The sequence below is a fragment of the Urocitellus parryii genome, chromosome 13 (genome assembly GCF_045843805.1).
Source record: "Urocitellus parryii isolate mUroPar1 chromosome 13, mUroPar1.hap1, whole genome shotgun sequence".
NCBI lineage: Eukaryota > Metazoa > Chordata > Mammalia > Rodentia > Sciuridae > Urocitellus > Urocitellus parryii.
This window is the reverse complement of record NC_135543.1, coordinates 5,930,012-5,956,144: the sequence shown is the minus strand read 5'-3', so window position 1 is coordinate 5,956,144 and position 26,133 is coordinate 5,930,012. Positions and strand designations below refer to the sequence as shown.

The 26,133-nt window shown below is 37.4% G+C and overlaps 1 pseudogene; it reads right to left on the bottom strand.

The window, feature by feature from the left end:
- LOC113182672 (Na(+)/H(+) exchange regulatory cofactor NHE-RF3 pseudogene) lies at positions 1 to 25,890 on the bottom strand (annotated as a pseudogene).
- Positions 25,891 to 26,133: the final 243 nt, after the last annotated feature.

Sequence of the window (26,133 nt, the reverse complement as noted above, 5' to 3'; positions counted from 1 at the left end):
TCACATCTCTGAATCTTCAGAATTAGAAGAAAATTTGGGGCAGTACTGTGGGCTCCATCTTTTGCCATGTGTGAATCTTGCTTTGACTCTGCCATTATTTCTTATTTGGAATCAGGGCAGACATCCAGTTGGTCAGAAATCGAGGAAACAACAGGAATGTTCTTAGCTTAGAAGTAAACATAGTCCTTATTTCCACAGAGGAAGAGTGCGACTTTATTCCCCCTGCTCTGGATTCTGTCCACCACCTTCTCATAGGTTTTATCCAACACATTTACCACATTCACTTTGATGATGATCTCCTCATCCTCCAGCCCAGAGACATCATCCAAGCCACCCTTGTGTACCTCTTTGATGAATGAACCAGGTGGACCCCCAAATTACATTTAAGAGAAAACCCCAGCCATTTCAATCTTTAATCGGCCTGCGGAGTGTATGTAGGCTTATGATTGCTAGTTCCTCTCTGGTGTCTGGACCTGAGACCTCCAGAGGACCAGGGATAGGAATTGGACCCACTTTAACAGAACCGTGAGGCATTTCTTAACTTTGATAGTAGAGAGATGGAGAAAATGAGCCAGTGCTATATGCTAACTTTCTCTTTGTCTACCACCAACAGTGAAGTCTGTCCTCGATACTGTCATGTTTGGGGGTTTCCATAGACTCACCATTAACAGCAACTACAAGATCATTGTTCTTCAAGCCAATTGTGTTAGTGGGACTTCCAGAATCTATGTCCTTGCAGTCTGTTTCTGTTCTGGGCCTGACTTCAGATAGAATCCACAGCCAGCACTTCTCTTCCTCACCACAACTCAGGCCCAGTGGGGCGGGAGTTTCAAACTGGTGTTTCCCTTTGGAATTGTGCCTTCTGTTCACTTCAACACTTGTCAGCTTCTTTGTCCACAAGCAGGAACAGGGCATGGCTTCCTGATGTCACCTTTTCCACCACTTCCTGGTGACTGGCATTCTCCACATTCTTTCCATTTCCTTCTCAGGTGATCATCAACCAGGCCACCAGTTTCATAGGACACTCTGAGGTGTGTTACCAGTTATGGACACTTCCTTTGCACCTTGGACACTTTTTTAGAGAGACGCCAGAGCTGTTCCCCTCCTTCACAAGGCAGCAGAGCCGAGCTGTGGCTGGATCCAAGTCTCCACTGCTCCATTCACCACAAGGACCAGTTTCTCATCTTTTGAACCCAGCTTCTTCTGGATTTGACCCAACTCTTTCAAGTCTACCCATTTTTTAAGGCTTTCTCATAGGAATCTTCATACAGAACTAGTAAAGTCACTGAATTCCTACTCCTCCTAACCCGATCCACCACCAGCATATGCTCTTCCCGTCAACAAAGATACTGTTGATTTTAGGAACTCTGCCTCCATCCAGAAGACCAGCCTTCTCTGATGGGCTACCATTCTCTACCACCAGGACCATGTGGCCATTAGTATCTACCTCAATTTGCAAGAAGAATCCATAGCTTTGCCCTTCTGGTTTGTATGGTTGGGATTGAAAGTGGAGGTGGTTTCTGTGATGAAAAATACAAATGGATAAATCCCTTGGAAAGAATATTTAACTGGAGTAAAAACCTTGTTCTCCCTCTCTTGTGCTTCTGTTCTTCCAATTCTGTTTTTCCATGTTCCAATGTGGCAATGTTTGGAGATAAGCAGGCCATCATCCAGGACTTGCTATTTCCCCAAGGGTGACTTTCACTTGAGGTTTGGACCCACATGTTCAATTAGGTACTGGACATAGATACTTCATTTCATTGGCTCCAGGCAAACTCCTCTTTGTCCTCTGACCTCTCAATCAGACATTTCTTAGTGTAGAACTAAAGGTCCTTACACTCTTGCCTTTCTAATTTCTGACACTTAAAGAACCAGCACTGAGTTTATTTTCAATGGAGAAGATTATTGAAAGTGTAGAAGCACATGAAGGTCTTTTCCAAGGTCTTCATGCATCACTTCAATTACCTGTAATTTTTTATCCTTTACTTATTGTATCTGAGGCTAATTTGCATTACTCTACATTTGTCAACATTAAATTTCATTTGCCACATGTCAGCCTACTTAAGTAGCAAATTCAAAGTGTATTAGAATATACTAGATGCAATTTGAATATCACTATTTAATAACTTTTTTCACTTAATTGAAACACCCTCCAAATTAAAATGAGGCTAAATGTCTAATTTTGTTAATTGTAGTAAAATAAAGTGTAGGAGTGAAAAGAATTCGGTGTGTAGAAGAATGCATTAAAGGGGACATTTCCCCCCAGTTTTGATGGTGCTAGGGATTGAAACCTGACTGAAGAATATTTTAATTTTTAGAGTTTTTTAAGTAAACAACATTAGTTTTTAAAATTTGAAATTGGCATCATCATTTGAAGGTCTAAGAATCAAGTAAAAATGGTTAATACTTATCAATTGCATTAAAGAAACTGTTAGAATAACAATACATTGGCAAAAGCAGTAAATTATTACCTTTGAAGTTTACTTCAATTATAATTAAGAAAGAACACAATTGCTATTAAATAAAAATTGTAACAGAGGCATTGAGCAAAAGTGGTAACAAAGCAATCTGAAAACAGAAATCTTTGAGTATATACAGTTAAAGTTGTAAAGAAATTAATATATGTGGAATGAGATATTGTCAGTTTTGAGAAGAAGGATGTGGGAAAATGTGCTACCAGCATATTTTGCTGTGTGAATGTTTTCAATTGCAATTGAGGCTACTTTGCAATTTAAAGTATTTATACAGGATATATTACTGCATTGATACAGGAGAAGCTTGTATGATAGACTGTTCTTGGAATGAGCTCAAGATAATACATTTAAAAGATTAAGAGAATCCATAAAAATATGTCATCAACTTAGAAGAATTCATAAATAACCATAAATAGAATAAAGTATATGAACTCAATAGGTATATATTCTGGAGCCTTATTATATATTTCAAATACTATTAAATTTTGATCAGAGGTGAATACAACACATTTTACCAACACATACATCCCCTAAAGATTTGAAAGCAGTGATTCAAAACAGTGTTTTTGTTCTCCTGTTCAGAGCAGCATTTTTTATAATATACAAAAGAAGCAAACCCATCATTTACTAACATGTGAGTAGGTCAACTATAATATATGTATACATGCATAATTAGTCATGAGAATTTTATCAATTTATTATTCATATTATTATTAAGCTTTAAAAAAGAAAGGGAATTCTGACACAGGCCACAACATAATAAAGGTTAAAATATCCTGCTAAATGAAAAACTGCTTACAAAAGGACAAATGGTGTAGACTCCATTTCCTGAGCAGTGAAATTCACACATTTGAAAAGTAGAGTGGCAGGTGCCAAGCTTGGGGAGGATGCATAGAGAATAATCTGTTGAGCACAGTTTCAGTGTTGCACAATGAGAAACACTGTATAGACAAATGGTGTGATGGTTGCATAGTAATTTGACTCTATGTCACTGAACTACTCATTTCAAAATGATTACAATATTAATTTTATTATGTGTATTTTACATTTAACATAGCAACTTTGTCAATATTTATACATTTATATCATTAACTTCATGATAGCTTAATGTTTAAAAAGTGTATCATAAAAAAGGAAAAGAAGGAAAATTGCATTTTATGATATGATATGAATTCACATTTTATAATTGCTGTGCAATTCTTAAAAGCACAGAGGAGAACACCAGATAAAAATTAAAATGATTAAAGGCTAATTTAATTCAATTGATTGTGAATATAAAGAAAAATCCTGACACCAACATTTAATTTGAGAAGGATTTAATAATTGGGTTGGCCTAGAATGACGTTTCTACTCTCATTGTCTTTTCATGAATGTTGGTGAAAAGAACTTAAATGTGTTGATAAATTTGCCAAAAATACCATAGCAGCATGTGCATTTTGAAATTTTTAACTACATATTTTAACTTCTAAATATTTGGTTTTGCAATTTTAGAATGTAATTATTTTAAAAAGAGCATTGTTTTGAATGTTCTTAATTTGTAATCCTCTATACTTTAGCTTGGATGATTATATTTTAGCTTTATGTTTTCCTAATACACGTATTAAGATATCACAATATTTGAAATAGCTTGAATTCCTAACTTTAATACTTTATAACTATATTACTCATGGCAACAAAGTGATGAAAATAATATCTAAGAATTTCATTGAAGATGCCACAAACACGCAAAATCCAGGGTCATGTATATATGACCCCATATTTTTAACTAAAACTTTTGCAGCCATTGATCCACACTTGATTAATTTCTATGCGTTGTTTGTTTTAGGGATCTTATATCATGCTTTCAATGTGAATGTGCATTTGCTTCAGCACTCATTGTGAAGAAACAATTCTTCCCCCACTGAACTGTCCTGGAAACTTGTCAAAAATCAATTGGTCATGGATGCAAAAATTCATTTCTGAACTCTCAAATCTATCCTATTGACCTATAGGTATTATGGTGCTAGGTCACAGCTTTTTGATCAATTTATCTTTGCAATAAGTTTTAAAATCAGGAAGTATGATTCCTCTAACTTTTCTATTCACTAATTTTTTTTTTTGCTCTCTTGCCCACTTCAAATTGCTGTGAATGAAATCATCAGGTTTACCATTTCTAAGAAAAGGATATTAGATATTTGATAGGGATTTTTCTGAATATATAAATAACTTTGGGGAGTATTGCCTCTTAATGTTGCTAAGTCTTCTAATCCAGGAAAGAAAGCAAGTTACCTTTATTTTTTATGTTTAGGTTTCTTTTTATTATCTTTAGAAATGTAGTTTTCAGTGCAAAAGCCTTTCACCTCCTTGGTTAAATTTATTCTTAGGTGTTTTATTTTGTTCTTTCCAGTTCTATTATAAACAGAAGGTTTTATTACATTTTACAAATTATTCGCTGCTGGTTTATAAGAAAAAAAACATATTATTTTATGTTGACCTTACATCTTGCAACCTTGATGCATGTGTTAATTAGTTCTAGTGAATTTCTTATATCTTAAAGAATTATTTGAATATATATGTGTGTGTATATACACACATATACATTTATAAATGTATATGTGTGTATATACACACACATATATATCAAGAGAGAGATTCTCAATTTCTCAATTATTCTCAATTCTGTCCTACTGACCTATAGGTCTTATTGTGCTAGGTCAAGAGAGAGAGAGAGAGAGAGAGAGAGAGAGAGAGAGAGAGAGAGAGAGAGAGAGATTTTTTCTCTTGGATCTTCTAATATCCCACAGGATATAAGCTGTAAAAATAGACACCTTTGTCTTCTCACTGATCTTAAAGGCAGCTCTTTCATTCTTTCATCTTTGAGTATGATGTTAGCTGTGAATTCTTCATAACTATCCTTTGTCAAATTGAGGAAATTCCCTTTTATCCTTGTACTTTTATCATAAAAAGATGTTGGCTTTTGTCGGAGGTTTTTCTGTGTTAAGTGAGGTAATTTTGCCTTGGAAGTTTCTTCCCTGATCACTCTATTAACATGGCTTAGAACATTGATTTTGGTGTGTTGAACCACTCTTGCATTCCTGCTATAAATCCCTTTTAGTTCTGTTATATAATCCGTATGCTATTAAGGTTTGGATCTGCAGTGTCCCCCAAAGACTCACATGTTGGAGGCTTGGTCCTCAGTGCAGCAATGTTCAGGGGCTGAGCTTTGGGGAAGTGATTAGATCCTGAGGGTTCTGATCTCATCAGTGCATTAATGACATTATTGGGAGGTGGAGGAGACTGAAGGAGGTGAGATGTCTTTGGAGACATTGGGTCACTTGAGGCCTGCAGTGGTATATCTTGTCTCTGGTCCTATGCTGTCTCTCTGTTGGCTGGCTGGCTGCCTTGAAGTGGGCAGCTTTCCTATCCACTCACTTCTGCCATGATACTCAGCCCCACAGGCTGAAAGTGATTGTGCTGGCTGACCATGGACTGAACCCATGATCTAAATCAATCTTTTCTCAAGTATTCATCACAGCAACCTAATACACATGCTGGTGGATTCAGTGTGGCCAGTTGCTGAAGATTTTTGCATACATATTTATAAAAGCTATTCTTCTTTAGTTTTCTTTTTTATTTTTGTCTGGCTTTGCCAACAGGATCATTCTGGCTTCATAAAATGAGTTACCAAGTATTCTTTTCTCTTCTTCTTTTTGGAAGACTTTCAAAAGGATCAGTAAATATTTAAATGTTTGAAAATGTTCATCAATAAAGCCATGTGGCCCTGGACTTTTATTATTCTTTATTACCCATGTAAGGATACAATACTACTGCCCAGCTCATGAGTGGATCTGCATAATAAGAGGGGAATTACTCTTGCTGGGAAAGGTTCCAAGCTGTGAACGTAGTTACCAAGATCATTTATCAAAAGATACTACCTCAGGTTAGAATATGCCTGGAATCATGTCTAATGGAGAACCATTAGATTGTGACATCAAAGGAGAGAGATTTTAAAATGAGGGTCAATGAAGTCTAGGAAAGAGGCAAATGGAAAGACATATGGAAGTTAACAGAGAATGTGAAGGTCTCATCCATGCTTACAATACCTCATTTTATAAAAGAGGCATCCATGTCACAGGTTGTCCAGGTGTCTCCATTAGTTTATGTCATCCAGAGCTGGCCCTAGTCTCCCAAAACTATGCAAAAGGCCCATGCACAAAATGTCCCAACAGTCACAAAGGAGGACATTCATAAAAGTAGCAGTGCATCAGGATAGCCCTCTAATGCCGATGCTACATACCAGGAGGAATATCAATAATATCAAGACGGGAAATGGCACCATCTCTTTAGGATACCATCCTGCCACTAAATGGCTGGTTGATTACATCACGTTTCCACTATGGAGGGAAAATTGATCATAAAAATTGACAATTACACTCTGAACAGAATTTGTACTGTATCCACTATTTTTAGCAGTACAATAATCAGAGAGCTCAAAGAAATCAGTATACTGATATTTGGATCCTATGACTATGTCTTCCAACAAAGAAGTCTATTTCAAGGTGAGTAAGTTTAAATGACCACAATAATTATCATATCACTGGGATGCATCAAATATGATACATAAATAAATGACTATTGAGGGGCTGCAGCTATAGCTCAGTGTTAGAGCGCTTGCCTAGCATGCATAAGGCACTGGGTTCCATCCTCGGCATCACATAAAAATAAAGAAATAAAATAAAGGCATTCTGTCCATCTACAACTACAAAAAATTAAAAAAAAAAAGAACTGGCTATTGACTGTGCCAGATGGATTATGCCACCGTGTTCTAATATGCTGGGCTTCCAGCATGTTATAAGGAACCAGAAAATGAAGGTGGGAAGAGTAACAATGCCTCTTACCACCAATCCTACCAAAAAACCACGAGTGGGTTCTTCCCATCTCTTCACCCTAGACTTTGCTAAATTGTGGCTCTTAGCTGTTGGGTGTGAGAGTGTCTGAGAAGCTTCTCAATAAGTGTTCTGAAGTAGCTAAAGTTATGATTCCCACGTAAAAACACCTAGTCTTCATGCTGGCAGACCAGGAAGCAAAGGGAAGCATTACCACAGTGGTTTAGAAAACCAGAATGAACTTCTGTGGTACTAGGGGGAGGTCTGTAACTCGGAATACCCTGCGGCATACTCTGGGGTCCCTTGCCTAGTGATAATCACAGTATTTGTTGAGCAACAGTTAGATTAGCAAATCTTGACCCTCTCCTGGGGAAAGATGTGGGTCACTTAGCAGGAAAACAATCAAGGCAGCAGAAGGTCAACCATGGGGAGGAGCAACAAGAGATGGTTATCCTTCTCCATCACTGGCCTGGTCCCAAGGACCCCACAATCTCTCCTCTCCTCTGCTCTCCTCTCCCCTCCTCTCCCCTCCCCTTTCCTCCCCTTCCCTCCTCTCCTCTTCTCTCCTCTCCTCACCTCCCCTCTCTCTCCCTCTCTCTCTCTCCTCTTATTCAGTCTCCACTTGTTCCTTCTGTTAGTGATTCTAGCAGTGGTACGAAGAGCTAGAGCTAGAGAGAGAGGGCACTTACTGTGATTTCTAAGTGGATTGAGCAGCACAGGGTGTGAGGGTGGGAGGGATGCAGGGGAGCTTATGGGTGCCAACATTTCTTTCCTTACCTGACGGATTCGAGTCCACCTGTGCTTCACAGAGCCCGCCCTTCTGTGGGCTTCCCTCTAGAAGCCTTCCTTGTGGCTTTGATCTATGAAGATCTTGCTGGTTTGCAGGACTGCTTTCTGGGCATTTATGGCATGGAAGGTCAGGCTGGTTCCCGTAGCTGGAGGAAACCCCTAAAGGGGCAGAGGATCTGTTAGTAAATACTCAGGCCATTATTGTCCAGAGAAGTGATGAATTATCCACAGCTCCTCAGAGCTCTAAGGTGGAGTGAGCTGCACTGTCCTCTGGTGCCTGCTGTGGGCCACACGCTGTGGGGGGCGCACTGCTCCCTGCCTTTCTCCTCTGTGCTCCCTCAAGCTTTCTCTCTCTGTCTCTGACCTGAATCGCCTCCCAGAGAAACATCTCACGTGCCAGTCCTTGTCCCTTGGCTTCTTTCACATTCACCCAAACTAAGTCAAAGTGTGCACACACACTTCTCTCTCCAAGAAATCACCCCATCTTCTCTTTTACCAGCTGGTCTTCCACAGTTTCAATGATGCACCTTCAAAGCATATTTCCAAGTAGCAGCACCTTGGAATTCTCAGATAGAGCACTCTCCAATTTTTCACTTCAAAAAATATCACTTAATTAAAAACCTTTTTCTTTCTTTTTTGGCTTTTTAAAATATTTGCTTTCAGGTTTTCTTATATTTAAACCTCTCGCATAATTTATCAAAGTGTTTAGCAATAGCTGTTGAATAAATGACCCAATGTAAGTAAATGAATAAATATTTCATACATCCCTAATATGCTCCGATTCATGTAGTATTTATAAGAATATACAATGGTTATTTTTTTAAAATCTTAGTCATGGCTATATAGTAACCATAACTAAGAATCTGAGTGTGAAGTTCAATGGCTTCATTGAATGCTAATGTCTAAACAAATATAAATGTGCTTATTGCATCTAAAATCCTGTTTATTAGATATAGGTAGTGTTCCTGATATTTTAGGTGAGATATAGGGCTGAAATATAAATATAATATGTGATTGTTGTATAATTATTGCCTTGTGATAAATTACTTAATGAAAAATGCATTCACCAAAAATGTCCATATTTTAATCACATATTAATGATGTTCAACTTAGAGTTCATTAGAATTATTTAATAACATAAAATGATCAATTCACATTCAAATACCCTTAGTTGTCTAAAAATGTCTTTTCCTAACTTTTTCTTCAAATAGGATTCAAGCTGGTCACACAACTATAGTCAATTCTTATATTGATTATCACCTATTTTTTTTTCCAAATCACGTCATTCTAGCAAATCTGCAAAAGCTACTGGTTAATTGGAAAAATTTGGGTATTTTGACATTGCATTCCCTCACAATTTTAAATGACTAACTACTTTCTTAGAAAATCCTCTCTACTTTGTTTTCCACACTTTTATATCGTCTACCTCTTTGGAACCCAATGGCTAGATTAGGTTAGATTCAGGATGAATTATTTTAGGCCAGAAACCCAATTTGTTGTTATCGAGTATTTTTCTAATAATTTTATTTCTAAAAAGAAAGTATAATAATCTACTTCAATTTTGGTGAAGTTAAGATAATGAGTGAATTCAGCTCACATCACTCTGGTTTTCTTTATTTTAAAATTTCTGGTGAGGAGCTAGAGTTGTGGCTCAGTGGTAAAACACTTGTCTAGCATGTGCGAGCCCTGGGTTTGATTCTCTTTTTTTTTTTTTTTTTTTCTTTTTTTTTTTTCTGGGTTTGATTCTCAGCACCACATAAAAATAAAATAAAGGTATTGTGTCCAACTACAACTAAAATAAAATATTTTTTAAAATTCTGATGAAAATTATATCTAATATTTCCATAGGATTATCAATCTTTTAATTTTTACAAATATGATTATTAAAAATGGTGCTATTAAAAATAATGCAATCATCATTTTATGAAATAAGGATGATTTTAATGCCAAAAAAGTAAAATGCATACTTTCATAATAAAGGATAATTCTCCCAAAGACAGTTTTAACTTTTATCCACAGGTGGCCACAGATATTTATGTGGAAAAATGCATGCACACATCTACATGAACACACACACCCCATGTGCACACACACGCTGCATCTGGTTATTTTTTTTCTTTGATTTTTCTGAGGTCAATGATGACTTTATCTTTGCCTGGCATCTAAAGATGGACTTTAGTTGAGAACCACTGCCCCCTATCAAACGGAACACACAGAAGAATGATATTCACTAGATTATATTGTTTTATTGTGTGTATGTACAAATATGTAACAACAAATCCCACCACTGTGTACATCTATAATGCGCTAGACAAGCATGGAGGAAAGGACAGAAGATTAAACTCTGTACCAAATGTATGAATGCAAAGGTATTCCTAGCTAATTCATTGATGATCGGTAGGTAAAGTTATAGTCCATAAGTTCTGGGAATGTGGTGAGTTGTAAGGGTTCAATCTTCGGGATTGGGGTGTCTGATAGCTTCATGACTGTGGCATACTTGGTGGCTATGGAAGTTTCTGTGCAAATGCACAGAATGCCTAGCTGCTAGGAAATGCCTGGCTGCTGTAGCAATGCCCTGCATGAGGAGGCTCTGTATTAGAGCTGTGCCTGAACCTTGATCTCAGGCACACAGCTCCTGGAAATAAAGAAACTCCTTTGTTAAGATAGCCACAATATTTCACCAAGCTCCACTGTACCTAAACTTGTTCACATAATAGTAACTTTAAACAATGGACTTTTTTGAGAGCTATACAAAGCTCCTTACATTGCATATTGCAATTATAGTATGTAACTGAGGAATAAACTGCATAATGTTGTTAACTCTGTAAGCTGCCTAATGACACAATGGAAAATAATGGATTACTGATGCCAGTGACCTAATATAACCTATTGTATAAATAAAGCTGGCAACTTGGACAAAGGACATTCGCCCATTCTGCCCTTCTGCCTTTGCAATCTTGTCTCTGTGTCTCCTTTTGTTTTCCTTACAGTGAGCTTTCAATATTCTTATTCCTGTGAAATGATTTAGTTGGAAATATTCTCTATAGAAATCTTTCCCTGAGTAAGGATGCAGCTATCTGAATACAATATATAAAAACAGACATAGTAAATGCTTGATTATTTTACTTATTTATGAGTTTTCAAATAATCAGTTGATATTTTAATAACTTTTAAAATGAGTGAAGAAATTCATAATACACGATGGGACTATTACTACCAAAGCATTCTAATCTGTGGTAAACACGTCTGACCTCAGTGAATCCAGGTTCCTCCGTTCCTTTGTGCTTGAAATCACCATCAAAGGAATACAGGAGTCACTTTGGATGGATGTGACCTATTAATCTGTGTTGCATTCCCTAGTCTTCTGCTGTATAAGATGTTCCAAGATCTTTTTGTTGATTGTAGTAGGACACCTTGAAGCAGCTATTTCTCTAAGGAGCAGTAGTTCCTTCAATGGGGAGCAATACTGAGAGACCATAGTGAGAGTGCAGGGAGGCCATTGCTAGTTGTGCCATTGGCTTTTGAATATGCTCAGTGAAGAGGACAGAGCCATGAATATTTTATGAGCTCACAATTACAATCTGAAATGTTTAACTCTTTATGATTATAGGCTTTGTATAATTTCCTTGATTTCCTATGAGTATCTTTTTCCATTTACATAGCAAATACTGGTGCTGTTATTATTAAAATTACCAATTCTTTGTTTTATGTTACTATATGTAATAATATTTTCAAAGTATAAATCTATTGAATGCATTTGAGAATTTAAGAAATCCTTTCAAATATTTCCCTTTTTTGAGAGGGAGTTTATTGCTATTTTATTGAATTATAAGAGTTTCTACAAGGAACTTTTGGGAATTCCAGTGGCTATATAAAAGATGCTAGGAATTACTAATCATCTAGGAAATGTGAATCAAAACCACAGATTTTACCTCACACCTGTTACAGTGGCTACTATGAAAAAAAAAAGATAATGAGTTGACAAGATTATGGAGAAATTGTAATCCACATAAACTCTTGAGGATGATGAAGAGTGGTGTGGCTATTATGGATAATATATATGTTCCTTGAGAATCTTAAAATAAAATTGCCATATGATCCAGCATTCACATTACTTACTGGGGGTTTCAATTCCAGAATTCTGAAGACATACCTATATCCTCATGTTCATTGCAGCATCATTTAAGATAGCAAAGACTTGTAAATACCCTACATAGCCATCATTACAGGAGTGGATAAAGAGGGTGGGACATATAAGTACAATGGAATATTATTTACCCTTTAAAATGATAATTCTCTATTAGCAACATTTGTAGACCAAGAAGACAATATTCTAGGAGACTTAAGTCAATCACAGAAGGGCAAATGCTGCAGGATTCCTCTTACATATGTGGAATATCAAATGTATTGAAGTAGACAACAAAATGGTTATTAGGGCCTGGGAAGTTGTTGTTTAATAGTCATAAACTTACCCTGCCACTGGATGAACAAGTTCCAGATCCACTCTATTTATCATAGTTTCTATTGTTCACAGTAAGTTATTGTGCAACCAAAGAATTAAGAGGGCATAGCTCATATTAAGTGTTCTCACCAAAACATACAAACAAACAAACAAAAAACCCAAAACGTCCCAAGTAAACTTTTGGAGGTGAATATGGTGATGATAACATGAATATACACATATATTTGAATATGCATTAGTTAAGTGCAGTTATTTATATATCATTTATACTTCACTAAAGCTTGGAATATAATAAAGTTTGAGATTTTCAATGATTCTTTGTGTCTTTAGAATTCTAGAGGGAATTGCAATGAAAACACCATGTTATAATTTCCCTTGAATAAATTATGTTCTCTGTACCCTTATGTACCAATTTAATACAAAGTTAGATTAATGACTTTTTTAGTTTTATTTTAAGCAAAAGGATATTGATTGATTTTGGAACAATGCCTAGCATTAAACATTATGTTATAGAACTGAAATCATACTAAATAAGAAACATTTATTAAATTTTTACCTATTAAAATATGCTAGGATGAAACTGATTTCAAAGATAATGGTCACATGGAGTGGAAGATGTCATTCCATTTTGTACTGCAGGTGTTAGTTAACCAATATAATTAAAAATACATTGAAAGAACAGAAACTGGAAGAAAAATGTAAACAGGCTATTTAGAGTATGAAGTGATTGGTGCACCAATATTATGCATTAGATATATAACAATACATGAAAAATACATATATATGCTTGTTACCTTTGCTATTTTATTGGGGATGCTATTTGTTGAGGTATATTTCAAATTGCACAGTGAGAGCTATGGATACTACTAAAGTGCACCCGTGATGCCAGTGCCCCTTGAATGCAGAAACTTGCCATTTGGGGTGTAAATGGTGCAATAATGTCACAGACTTCTGGGAGTAGAGAAATCAATCAATATGTTGGTTCCATAGCAGAGGCACCCTGGGATTCCTCTGACAAGTGGTGCAATCTCCCATTTTCTCTCTTGCTCCTCTACAACTCTATTCAAACTTTTCAATAGAAAGCCTGGCCAAATGCCACAGAAGGAGGAAGAGAAAAAGTAAGAAAAAAAAAGTAGAAGTCAAATGTTAGAAAATAAAAGTAACAATGAATGTGAACTCCCTGACCTTAAATAAAAGGGAAAAAATGTACAAAGTGTGGTGCTGAACAAAGCCTTGCTAGAATAAAGGAAGCTTGGCTCACTGCCTGTGCGGTCGCTTAACAGATCAGATTTAACTGCCAGTACTTTCTTTGTACATTCTGCAATCCTAGGTCCATAATCAGCTTTCCCAAGCATCTGACGGTGTTCAAATCAACTAGATACAACCAGGAATATTCTGGTAGTCTAAATCACACATTGTACTGGAACATTTTGGGAAGAAAACGATCATATTTTCCAAAGAAATGATAAAGGATTACATACAACTTTCAAAATAATACAATATAATAAGAAGAAAGTTCTTTATTCTCTAAAATTAAATTATTCTTTCTTTAGCCTTCTTCATTTAATATTATGTTCTTTATTTTGAAATTTTGAAGTATCTTCCAAATTTAGTGAAATGTGCAAAAATACTTAATTTCAGAAAAATCTTATATCAGCATTATATTAAAATGTGTATTCTTATTATGACAATTATTTATTTGGAAAAAAATAGAATGTGAGTTCCATTTATGTTAAGGAATATGGAATTGGATTTTTTTTTTTTTTTTTTGAGATGAGTTCATACCAGGAAAAGCACAGATCTCAAGAGTGAAATTCAGTTCTTTTCCTTATTTCTCTACCAGGCCTCTCCCTTGATAAAGAAGCTGTGTTTGACAGCCTTTGCTCATCTGGGTAAGAGCCCGTAGTCATTCCATGACCAGAATACATTGTTGTGATTGGCTCCACCATATGTTAATTTTGCCTGTTTATGAACTTGATGTAGGTGGGAATTTAGTCAGTATTACATGAAATTCATCCCCATTACTATTTCAGGATAATCTTCTAAGGAATTACCAATAGCACCACAAACTTCTGGTCTTTATAGAAAGAGTGTTTTGAATCTGGATTATCTGGATTTTCATACATTCCATTGAACAGTTTGGTAAGCACTGACACATGAAAACACCCGAGAAACAGTCACCAAAGCCAAGCTATAAGCATATCCAGCACCCTCATGCTACCCCATCGTGTGACTTATCCCTGCCATCCCTAGGAAGCCACTGATCTACTTCTGGCAGAGCTGTGGGCCAATGTGCTTCTATTATTTTACATAGAGGAATCATCTGGACATCTGTAAGTTTTGTATGTTGTCTTCTGTCAGTATAATCGCATTAAGATTAACCCTTGATGTTTGATTTATTCACAATTTTTTTTTACTTTTAATTATTGAGAAGTATTCCAATATGTTTATGCAGTACACACACACACACACACACACACACACACACACACACACATACACACACACGTTCATTCACCTACTAATGCACATTTGAGTTGTTTCAGTTTTTTGACAATTGCAAATAAAACTCTCTGGATATCTATATACACATTTTTGCATGGACAAATGCAATAAATTTTCTTGACTAAACATGGAGGAGTAGAAGGGCTAAGGTGTTTGTATATACAGAATTAATTAATGATAAACTTTCCGCCTCTTTTTCAAGTAGCTTTAATTTACACATTTCTAATGAATAATGTGATAATACTATCCAATGGGCTTTTTATCATTTGTACAATGCCTTGTCTAAGAGTTCTACTTAAATACTTTGCCATCTGTAACTAGATTGACTTCATTTTTTTTAATTATGAGAGTTCTTTTCATAGTTTGGTTACACATATTTGTCAGAAGTGTGCTTCTTTCTTTCAGTGAACCACCTTTTTATTTATCAGAAGTGTCCTTTGCAAAGAAGAATGATTTAATTTTTATTAATCCCAATTTTTTTAACATGGTACCTACCTTTAATTGCCTATATAAGGAATCTTTCTTTGACAGTCCCGTGCACTTTCTGTCACCAATATTCTATTTTCATAAAGTGTCTATTTGGATTTCATGAAATGGGCAACTTTCTATTGTTTTGTTTATTTTCTGATTATTGAGTATCCTCAGTTTTTCAGGTACTCTGACTGACTGTTATTTTGGTGGGTTTTCATCACTGTGACCCAGACAGACAATAACCATTTAAAAGGAGGAAAGAGCCATCTGGCCCTGCAGTGGCAGGGGTTTTAGACCATGGTCTGATGACTGCGTGGGTTTAGGTCTCACTGCAGCATAACGTGGCGGCAGGAGGCTGTGGCAGAGGCAAGCCACTGGCTTGTGGCACCAGGAAGCCGACAAAAGGAAAAAGGGACAGAGATGAGTTCTATCCCCAGGAGTCACGCCAGAGACCGTCAGCCTCCAGTGTCCACCTGTGTGCATTTTCCACTACCTCCCACTAGTCCTGTTTATTATCAACCCATCAAGTGGGCTGACCCATTGATGAGGTCAGAGCCCTTCAAGGTGCAATCAATTTGCGAGACCCCCATCCCTGAACATTGCTGCCTTGGAGACCAAACCTTCAAGGCATGAACCGACAGGGGGCGCTCCAGAACAGAACTCTGACAACATCTTGGATTGTGGGCATGATTGCATAAACCTGCTTTTCTTTATTTTTTTTCTTTTTCTCTTTTTTTTTTAAACACTTTCTTCAGGCAATAAGCTGTGACAATGATAGGACAAACCTTGTTGGTCTCCTGTAACATGTCTTTGCTAATTGACACAACCCTCTTAGAAGAACCCATTCACCTCCCTTTTTAGTTCCCCTCCCGGGATCATAGAGTAACTAGTGCCAACCTGAACACAAATGTGACAAATCCACCATCAGATGGAATAGCAACTGAAAACTGTCCCCTCTGCCTGTCCATCTTTGCAGGGGGTAGTATGAAGCTCTACAAATAGCCTTCCTTAGGTGCTTACTCTATTTTGAACTCATACTACACAAAGAGTACTGCCTTATATCCTTAGAGTACAATTACTTTTGCATTTATGTCATTTTTTTCTACTATGTGCCCTTTTAGGATTTTTTTTTTGTACCTTGTTGAAAAAAAAATCTGGAAATAGCTGTTATGACTCAGGAGAATCCTGTGGTTTCTCAGGATGTAAGTTGCAAAGTCCATCATATTTGGGGTCTTCCTCATTTGTTTCCCCTCTTTCATTGCCACTTCCGGGGCCCAAACAAATATCAGCAACAGGACAGAGAAAGATATAGGCTTTCAGAATATCTTGGCTTAGTCATAGTTTCTGTATTGTGTCTTGGTATTAAAGACCTAGACACCACGTAGCCCTGTCAGAGCCTGTAGATGATTGAACCCGAAGGATGGTTTCAAGTTAATTAAAAAGTATAGCACCTGGATTGACAGAGCAGCAGTTTATTATGCACAAACTCAACTGTTGAATGAATTGAGAATTTTCAGAAAACGGTTCATTCTCTTCCATTCAAAACAAATGAGTAAAAGCCAATACCAAAAATTTCTTTACTAATTTAGGCAGAAATCTCTAGTTAGGATTATTAAAATGCCTTGTCTTCTGTACACAGAAGAAACACACACACACACACACAGGACTTTATTACTTTAATAGTAGACACAATTTTGAGTTGGAACTCAAAAGTCTCAAACTCTGAAAGAGTAAGTAGCACTTCCATTAGTTGTCAGTTGGACATTACGCATAACATAAAATTTAAACAAATGCCCATTTATGATCACAAAGCTGCTTTGGCATTCAGCCATAGCCCAGCAGGTTGTCTGCTCCTGACTGTCTCCAGGGCGGCCATCAAATCATCCCAAGGCCCAGGGTCTCTAGTGAAGGTGCTGCTGAAAGTGGATCCAGATTGCATGTGTGGGTTTGGGTGGAGCTCCTTCCTGAAGGGCCGCTGGGCGCTGGGCAGAGGGCCATATTTCCCCTCTGACTATGGAGCAAGGCATTGAAGTTTCTTGAGATGTGGAGCTCCTGCACATGGTAGCTCTCCTCCTGCCTAGGAGGGGAGGCGTGTGCTAGCAGGAAGGAAGCCTAAGTCCCTGCAACTGGTTCCCAGGAGCTGATGTCATCAGCTCTGCCTCACTCCATGGTGAAAAGAATCTGCACAGTTCAAGTTCATTTACAGAAGTAGGACTCTGACCCACACCATGCACATACTTCCCCAGAAAATCAACCTCCCTTCTCACCACACACACACACACACACACACACACACACAAAATCAAGATAAGTATTTGAGGTGGCACATGTGTTACTTACCTGATATAGCCATTTCACAATGCATACAAGGGTCAAAACATCATGCCATATATATATATATATATATATATATATATATATATATATGCCATATACATATATATATATATTTTATATATATACATATATATATATAATAGTTATATACTATGATTCAGTTTTCTATAATCATAATTATACATATTATACATTATATATATATATATATATACAATTGTAAAAGTACAGGAAGCCAATCTATAGTCCAACCTCTAAGAAACAAGACAGATGTCTCCAGTGACAGTGACAGTCTTGGAAACTGAAGAGTCATTTCGGTATCTAGTCCACATGGCCGGGACTAGATTACTAGCTGACAGATTCCTTCATGTTTAAACTTGTGGCCGACCAGGGACAGCTGATTCCACACCCCCAGCCATTCTCGCAGGCTGCAGCGCTTCTTGTCACCAGGCTACAGCCCCCATGCCAGTGCACCTCACCAGGGGAGCTGGGGCCTCCCCTTTCCATGTGGAGCGCTCAGTGCCTGCCTGCTTCTGAGCCTCTGCCAAAACAGAGGGGATGCTGGCTGACGCCCTGCTGCAGCAAGCTCAGAGTGAACCGCCGCTGCTTTTCTGTGTGGTTTATGTCACACCCCATGCAAGGGGAGGAGAGATCACACAGCTGGGGACAAGAGCATATGGGGCTCTGGGGACCGTCTTAGACATCCAAGCACTACAGGGCTGAGACCGGTTTTCTAACCACGGGCTCCGACACAGTTTTTCTTTGCTTCCAGGTATTCTAGTCTGAGGTGATCATTCAATTCCATATCTAGAGTTCAAAAATGTGATGCCAGTTATTTCATTTGTTATGCTCCTTGAGGCCAACGAATTCCTGATGCAGGAAAGGGTTGGAACAGTGCTACCACTCTATAAGCTTCAATTCCCATGTGTATTTTACTCTGAGTCCCCAAACCCATCAAATGTGTGCTTTCACCCTATGTCTCCTAAAAGTGAGAACTGTTTTCTGTTCATCTCTTGTTCAAGTAAAGATGGCTTCCAAAGTTAAAGGGTCTGGTCCTTTAGGTTCTCCTCAAATTTTTCATTCATATCAAACTCAGACTCTGACCTAGAAATTACATCCATGAAATTTAAACCTATTGTTAAGTTCCAATAAATGCAAGATAATTAGCTATGAAAAGAAGTAGCCCTCAAAATAGAAAACTGAATCAGAGTTTGGATCACCAACCATCTGGGGTCACCCTTACCTGCATGGGGAGCATCCCTATCCACTGAGAGGCTCCTTATCTATTTTTATATCCTCACAGCAATTACTTATGGCTTCCTAGCAAATGGCCACACGATGCCTCTACTACAAGGGTATGGTCATCTTGACCAGGGAACAAGTGCTCTGGAAGGAAGGGACACGCTGCCATTCAGCCAATGCACTCTGCAGGGGCCTCGGAGAATCCAGTGCTGAGAAGAGAGGACAGTGTGGAGGACAGGCAGCACCGAGGCCCCACAGGCAGAATGCTTTCAGGAAGAATGCATGAGAGACTAGGTTAACTAAGAGAGGCGGTCACCACGTCCAGGAGACCATCTGAGAAGTGTGCCTGTGGGCCTCTGAAGAAGCAATAGCAGCAGCGGTGGGTCTCCAGGGAACTAGCCAGGCTGTGTGCACAGGAGCCTGTCCTCCAAACACAGTGGAGACCTGGCAGCAGGACAGCGGTCTGTGTGCTCCCCGTTTCCCTGGGCATCCCGGAGGACACCCGGCCCACTCAGAGTCCTCTGAGCCCTGCTTCTCCCTTGAAACCTGCAGTGGCCTCACCACATGGCCAAGGTGGAACAAGGAGGAGCCAAGGAAACACAGGCTCAAGACTCTGGTGCCCAGTGAGCCCAGCGTCCTTACTGCTTTCCTTGTTCATCGGTGCAGACTACGGACCAGAAAGCCGGCCTGCTTGTCCCTGTTACTGCTGGTCTGCGGGAGCCCTTTGCTAAGTGGCCCTTCTTCTTCCTAAGAAAGGTGAAACTGTTGGTGGAATCTAACTACTTAAGTTTGGTGGGTCTAACTTCAGCATGCACTGAAGAGGGCATATTAGAATAAATAATACCAGGAGAGAGATATTGCATAAAACACATCTTTCCAAAAGTATCTCTACTTAATATTATTATGTACATAAGTGTCCCACTATATCATTTTTAATTAGCTAAATTAATCTCATTTTATGGAAGAAACACAATTTAACCATATTGTTGGCTGTAAGTTGATATTAATTTACTGTAATAGTGTGCTTTATAATAAAAATCTTAGATTAATATTTTATACACACACTGTTTCCTTTTGAAAAAGTAGGTTTATTGGTTGAAAGTTATGTCAGTTTTTGAGAAGAAGTTGTGTATTAGCAGCAGTTCATTACTCTAGAATGTTTATGTCAATTTATACTCCCAATATATTCCTATTTAGTTACTTGCTGATTATTAACAGATGCTATTATTTTGTCCTTTTCACTTTTTGATTTTCTTATATTTTGCTAATTTTCACGAGTATTTAACATTTCTTGGTTATTAATTAGGTTGGATTTTTTTTTTTTTTTGGTGTTGTGGTGTTGAACATTTCTTTATAAATGATGTCGCCTTCTCCTCGTATTCACATTTTCCTGTTGGAGATCTTTTGACTTTTCTAATTAGCCTTTTAAGAAATCTTTTTTAAATTGTTCAAGAATATTTTAAACTTTTGCTTGCCTCTAAGCTTTCTTTTATTGCCTCTAATATTTCTACATTTTTCATATTCCAATTTGAATAGTTTTCAGCAACATCAATTTGTGCCTGTCAATGGTTCATGCGGAGATCTGTCAGACTCACCTGTTGTGTGAGGCCACTGGCTCTTCTTCCAGGTGGGAGGAGGAGCTCACAACTTCCATCCTGCCTTCCATTTCCAAATTACGGCAGATTTATTTCATCTACTAGCTCATGCACTGATTTTTCTATTTGTTATGAACTCAATATGGAAAGGAGGGATTATTTATTTTACTGGATCTCAGAATCCAAACACGTATGTCCATATTTTCTCAGATTTTGATAAATTTTCTAACTATTCAAACAACTCTCAAATGTAAAATCCTGGAAGGGTACACTTCTGCTGGCATGGTTTCATCTCAATGACAGAAATTAATTAGGAGATCTCAGAAAAGGGTTACTCAGAAAAGGTGACACACCCATAAGGTGAAATCTAGGGACACTCTATTCCCTTGGTAATTCAGTTTTGCAAAACAAAAGCAGGCATTTAAGAGGTGAGGTAAGAAGTTAACATAATGAGCCAATAGCAAATTCACTTAGATTGTATACTCCTGTCTGTAGACTCTCCCAGTTACATTTTCTGCTGATTTTCTTATACAATGAGAACATACATTTGTTTTCTCATGTAACATACCAATGCCATTCTTAATGCAGAAGCATAAAAAATTGTGTTGCAAACTTTTTCTCAGATAGATCTAATGTATGAAAAATACAAAAATGACATACTATGATTCAGAGGAATTAATATTAGCTCCATCTCAAAATAATAAATAATGTTAATTTACTATCAGTTTTTATTTGCATATGTGAAAAAATAATAGAATTGTCCACGATAATATCATAAATTGTAGCCTTGGGGATTTTTGTGTTTATGTATTGGATTGGGAACACAATCTAGCAAGAGCTGAGATAGAACAGTCAACAGCATGTCAGGTTAAGATAGGTCCTTGGTGTGCATGAACCTCAGCATGTCCCTGGTTTACAGTGACCTTGCTCTCTATCCACAGGTCTCCCTTGGCTTGGCTTCTGCCCGGCTGTGGCTGTGCTCACCTCCAGCTGGGGGGAGCAGCTCAGGCTTCCCCAATGTCCTCATGCTCCTTGGTCCAGGGACTCTTCCAGGTCACATTCTCAGAGCATTAGGAGAAATGCAAGAGGGAAAGCAAAGGGGCACATGTTGAAGTTCACTCTCATCTTCATGTTCTGGGTCTTCCTGGTACTTTGGTCAGAGAACATCACAGCTAAGTTTTGTTTTTGTCACCTACTCTAAGTGTATGTGACAAGAAAGTAAAGAATTGGGAACAATAATATTATCTACCAATGTAGAATCTGGAATGTTAGGAATCTAAGTGAATGCTTTATAGAATATTTTATTTTTTTAAAAAAAGATCAAATATTCTTAATAAATTTCATTGGGTTAGAAGATGATTGTAGTTGAAGTAGACAGGACCCACTCAATATCTGGTTCCCAAATTCACTTTCACTTCTTCTATATATTAACTAAGTAGACCTTTACTCATAGTTAAAGACATGTGTTTCTTCCTTAAACTTCAATACATTTAGAATCTATCACATATTACTTTCTGACATTTCTTAGGCATTTTGCAAACTTTGAATGGTATATTTTGCATTTTTTTCTAAAGCTTATGTAAAATATTTTAAAGTATTATTTTGTTTTTCTTTAGGATTCCTTACCATTCTTCATTTTATCTAAAAGTCTACATTTTGCAAGAATCTGAGAGGAACATATAAATTATGTCCCCTGAAAAATGCTTAACATTTCCCTATGGTAAATACAAAATTTGTCCATTCAGCACATAGATTCTTAAGAAACTATATGTAAGTTTTGCTTTGTTTGTCTCCTAATATGAAATGATAAGTAATTACATCTACTTCTTCACATTATGGACACTATGTAGTGTTAGTAATCTCCGCAAATAGGGTCAGAGCCCCTGGATTCAAACTCCAGCTCCATGGCTTACTGCATTGCTTAGATGCCAAGACATCTCTGTTCCACGAAATCATATAATGAGAATGCTAATGTTTACTTCAAACTGCTTTTGTGGAGATTTTATGAGATTTCTTATGCAAATAGCTGGAATGGAACACACTTAATTGGTCATTTTAATATTAAATCAAAATTGTCTTTGACATTTAGGAGTAATATGAAAGCTGAAATTTAAAATTACCTGCTGATGTAATTATATATTTATGTAGTGATTGTTTCACTTGTCTTTTTTGCCAAATATTGTAAGTCCCATAGGCAAGTCCGTGCTGATCTCAATAAGAAAGAGAGCCCTTCACACAGTGTGAAAACACTACATTCAATGTGAACAAACATGATTATAAAAATTGAGAAACAAGCAAAACCCAATCAAGAATGTCTATGTCAAATCTTCATTCAGTGACATATGTTTATAAAATAATATACAAGATGAAGAAAAACAATAAATGGGGATACAGGAATTTTTAGTGTACTTCAAGTCTTCATGGAAATTAGTTACCTTTTTGTAACAAAAGTAAAAAAAAAATAATGTTTGAGAGGAAAAAACTGTCTATTGAAATAAAAGTATTTAAATTGTGTAATTTAGGGAAAAATCAAAATAAAGCAAATACATGAAAGGCTATCTGTAATGAATAACAAATGATGATAATTTGTAAGCATCCTTCCAGGCAGTTCACTATGCCCGTATATCAAGAGCACAAGTTAACATAAGTAACTGAATACAGCCTATATTTGCTTCACCACCTTCCATTCAAAATTTTTATTTTCTTCAATTTTAAAAACTGTATTGGTGATTTACAATCATACATCGTAGTGGCATTCCTTGTTACACATCCGTCCGTGCATACAACATGATGTGGTTGATTTCATTTCCAGTACCTCCCTCCACCCCGTCTTCTGCCTTACTTCCTTCCATTGTTCTCGGAATCTCCCCATTTCCCCCTGTTTTTTTCTCTCCAGCTTCCACATGTGAGACCCTAGACTTTCTGCATCTGGTTTACTTCACTTAACATAACGCATTCCAGTTCCATCCTTTTTCCTGCTCAAAGGGAGTGATTGATGGAGAACCCTGTGTTCCCAGTGCCCTCTGCACATGGCACAGCTATCCTCTGCAGTGTGTCCCTACCTCTCCTCCTCCATCAGGCCCAGAGCACTCCTGCCACAGACCTTCCTGAGCAGCAGTAGCCGCACACCATGCCCAACCTCTCTGTGGACTTGTACATACATGTTGCTCTTCACACTTTACTGCTGGATCCTTAAGTGTAGCTTAATGTGACAATGACCAAAAGTGAGCTGTGGCCATAAAGTCATTTTTTTTTCCTCACGAGTATAAAACTGAACTCTCAGGAGATGAAGCATGTTCATCAACTTGCATCTACACTTTGCTCTTGATATGTCCTTAACCTATGTAATTATGGTTCATTACTTGATGATTCACATTATAGAAATTCTTTGAGGCAAGCAAAACATGATGCCTTCTGCTGTGTTTTATTATTCCAAATCACCTAGTGACGCGTATGCTCCAAAATGAATACTTAACCATTTTTAATTGTGTGACTTTCATTGAGATCCACCTAAATTTAAGAAATTGTGCTTACAGTATTCCACCATACAAACAAAATATATCCTGTTATACAATTATTTTATCCCTCTGTACATTTTCTTCCAATCATGTATATTGCTTTGCTAGGTATTTTCATTGACATTACATTGATGGAGAAAGAATTTTCTCTCTGACCTGGCTTCAGCACCCTCTGAGAAAGTGACCATGCATGCCTTCTGCACTCAGATCCACAGCTTCATGGTGCTGGAAAGGGTCCTCCATTCACATTATTGTCACAGTTTTTTGTGGATACTCTTTTTGGAATCAATAAAAGTTTTCTTAAATGTATTATGTTGACTAACTAGTTAGCTTTATAAAATAACTTTATTTAATGTTCTACTTCTGAACTTTTCTACCTTGCCAAGATAAATTGTATCTAGTTGTATTATTCATGTGATGTTTTATTTGACTGTAAGTGTTAATATTTTATTTACAACTTTGTATCAATATTTATATACAAAATATTATCTTTGTGCCATCCTTGGCCAGCATAGCACTGCTTTATAAATACTCCCAGATGGTATCATTTCCCTGGGTGCCATGGAGCTGTGTAAACAGCATGGGGGTCAGCTATTTGACTTCAAGTGCAAGAATTCACCCATAAACTCATCTGGGTATAGACAGTTTGGGGGTACAAGCTGTTTGAGAAAGTTCTACTCATTGCGTAAATCTTGATTTGTTTATATTGCTTGTATATCCCCAATCAATTATTTTTCTAACATCATATCTTTTACCTTGCATATTTATTAGAGAGCTAATATGTGACTATCCTATTTTGGCTAAAAATGTATTCATTTTGCTTTTATAAATCAATAATTTCTGAGCACAGATCAGATGATAGTAATTGCTGAATATTAAAGATTCAATCCAAGAAAAAAACAAGGTCTCTGCCTTATTGCAATTTATTCTCTACACAAATCAGGAAAGGTGGAAACAAGTGAATACATAAAAAATGGAGGCCCAGAGGGTGATGGGTAATAAACGGAGGGTGCTCCGTGGAGAAGAGTGGTCAGTACATATTCTGCAGTGTCATGGTAGTACCGCCAGTCACTAAGAGCAGGTGAAGAGCAGGACAATGGACATTGGGCAACATCTCCTATGAGGAGAGAAGACTCGGGTCATTAGTAAGTAGGAAAAAACTATTCCATTTGTAAACAAAGAATTCTGGGTGGCTTGAGAGTCCCCAACACAGGACCTCTGTCATTTGACCACCCTCTCCAACTGAACCTCTAAGCTTTCTTCAAATTTCCATAGTCACACGTTTTTAGAGAAATTATCATCCATTATTGCTCTTCTGCCCAGAGTTTGTAATTCAACAACTCAACCCACACCACCCTCCTTCCCTGAGCCGTAGATATCCCCACCGCAGCACGGGGAACCTTGCTGGTTATGTGTGGGAAACCATCCACTATCTCTTTCTGCTCAACATTTTTTTTACATTTCTTGCAAGTAAACAGCATGTCTCCTTACATACAGCATTACCACTGGCAGCCCCTCCTGGGCAAAGTCAATCACTGTTCTGGTGACAAGTCCATAGCTTAACCTCATGCCACCAATGCCACACGGCTGTTCTGAAACTCTTGTCTCCAGAACCCCGATCATCTTGCTCATGCCTGCAATACAGCACCCTCAGTGGCAAGAATGCTTAAAGACCATTCATTGAAGCTTTGTGGTAAAATACAAATCTGAAGATCTCATACTTTCTTCCTGCTTATAAATAACATATATGTGTCAGGGATTTTAAAAGTAGGGTCTCTGAAAACCTGGTCATAAATATTTTTTGAACCACTTCCCGTCTCTTTCTAGACTGAATTTTTCCATGGGGTCATCTCCATTTTTTTTTTTTATTCTTTC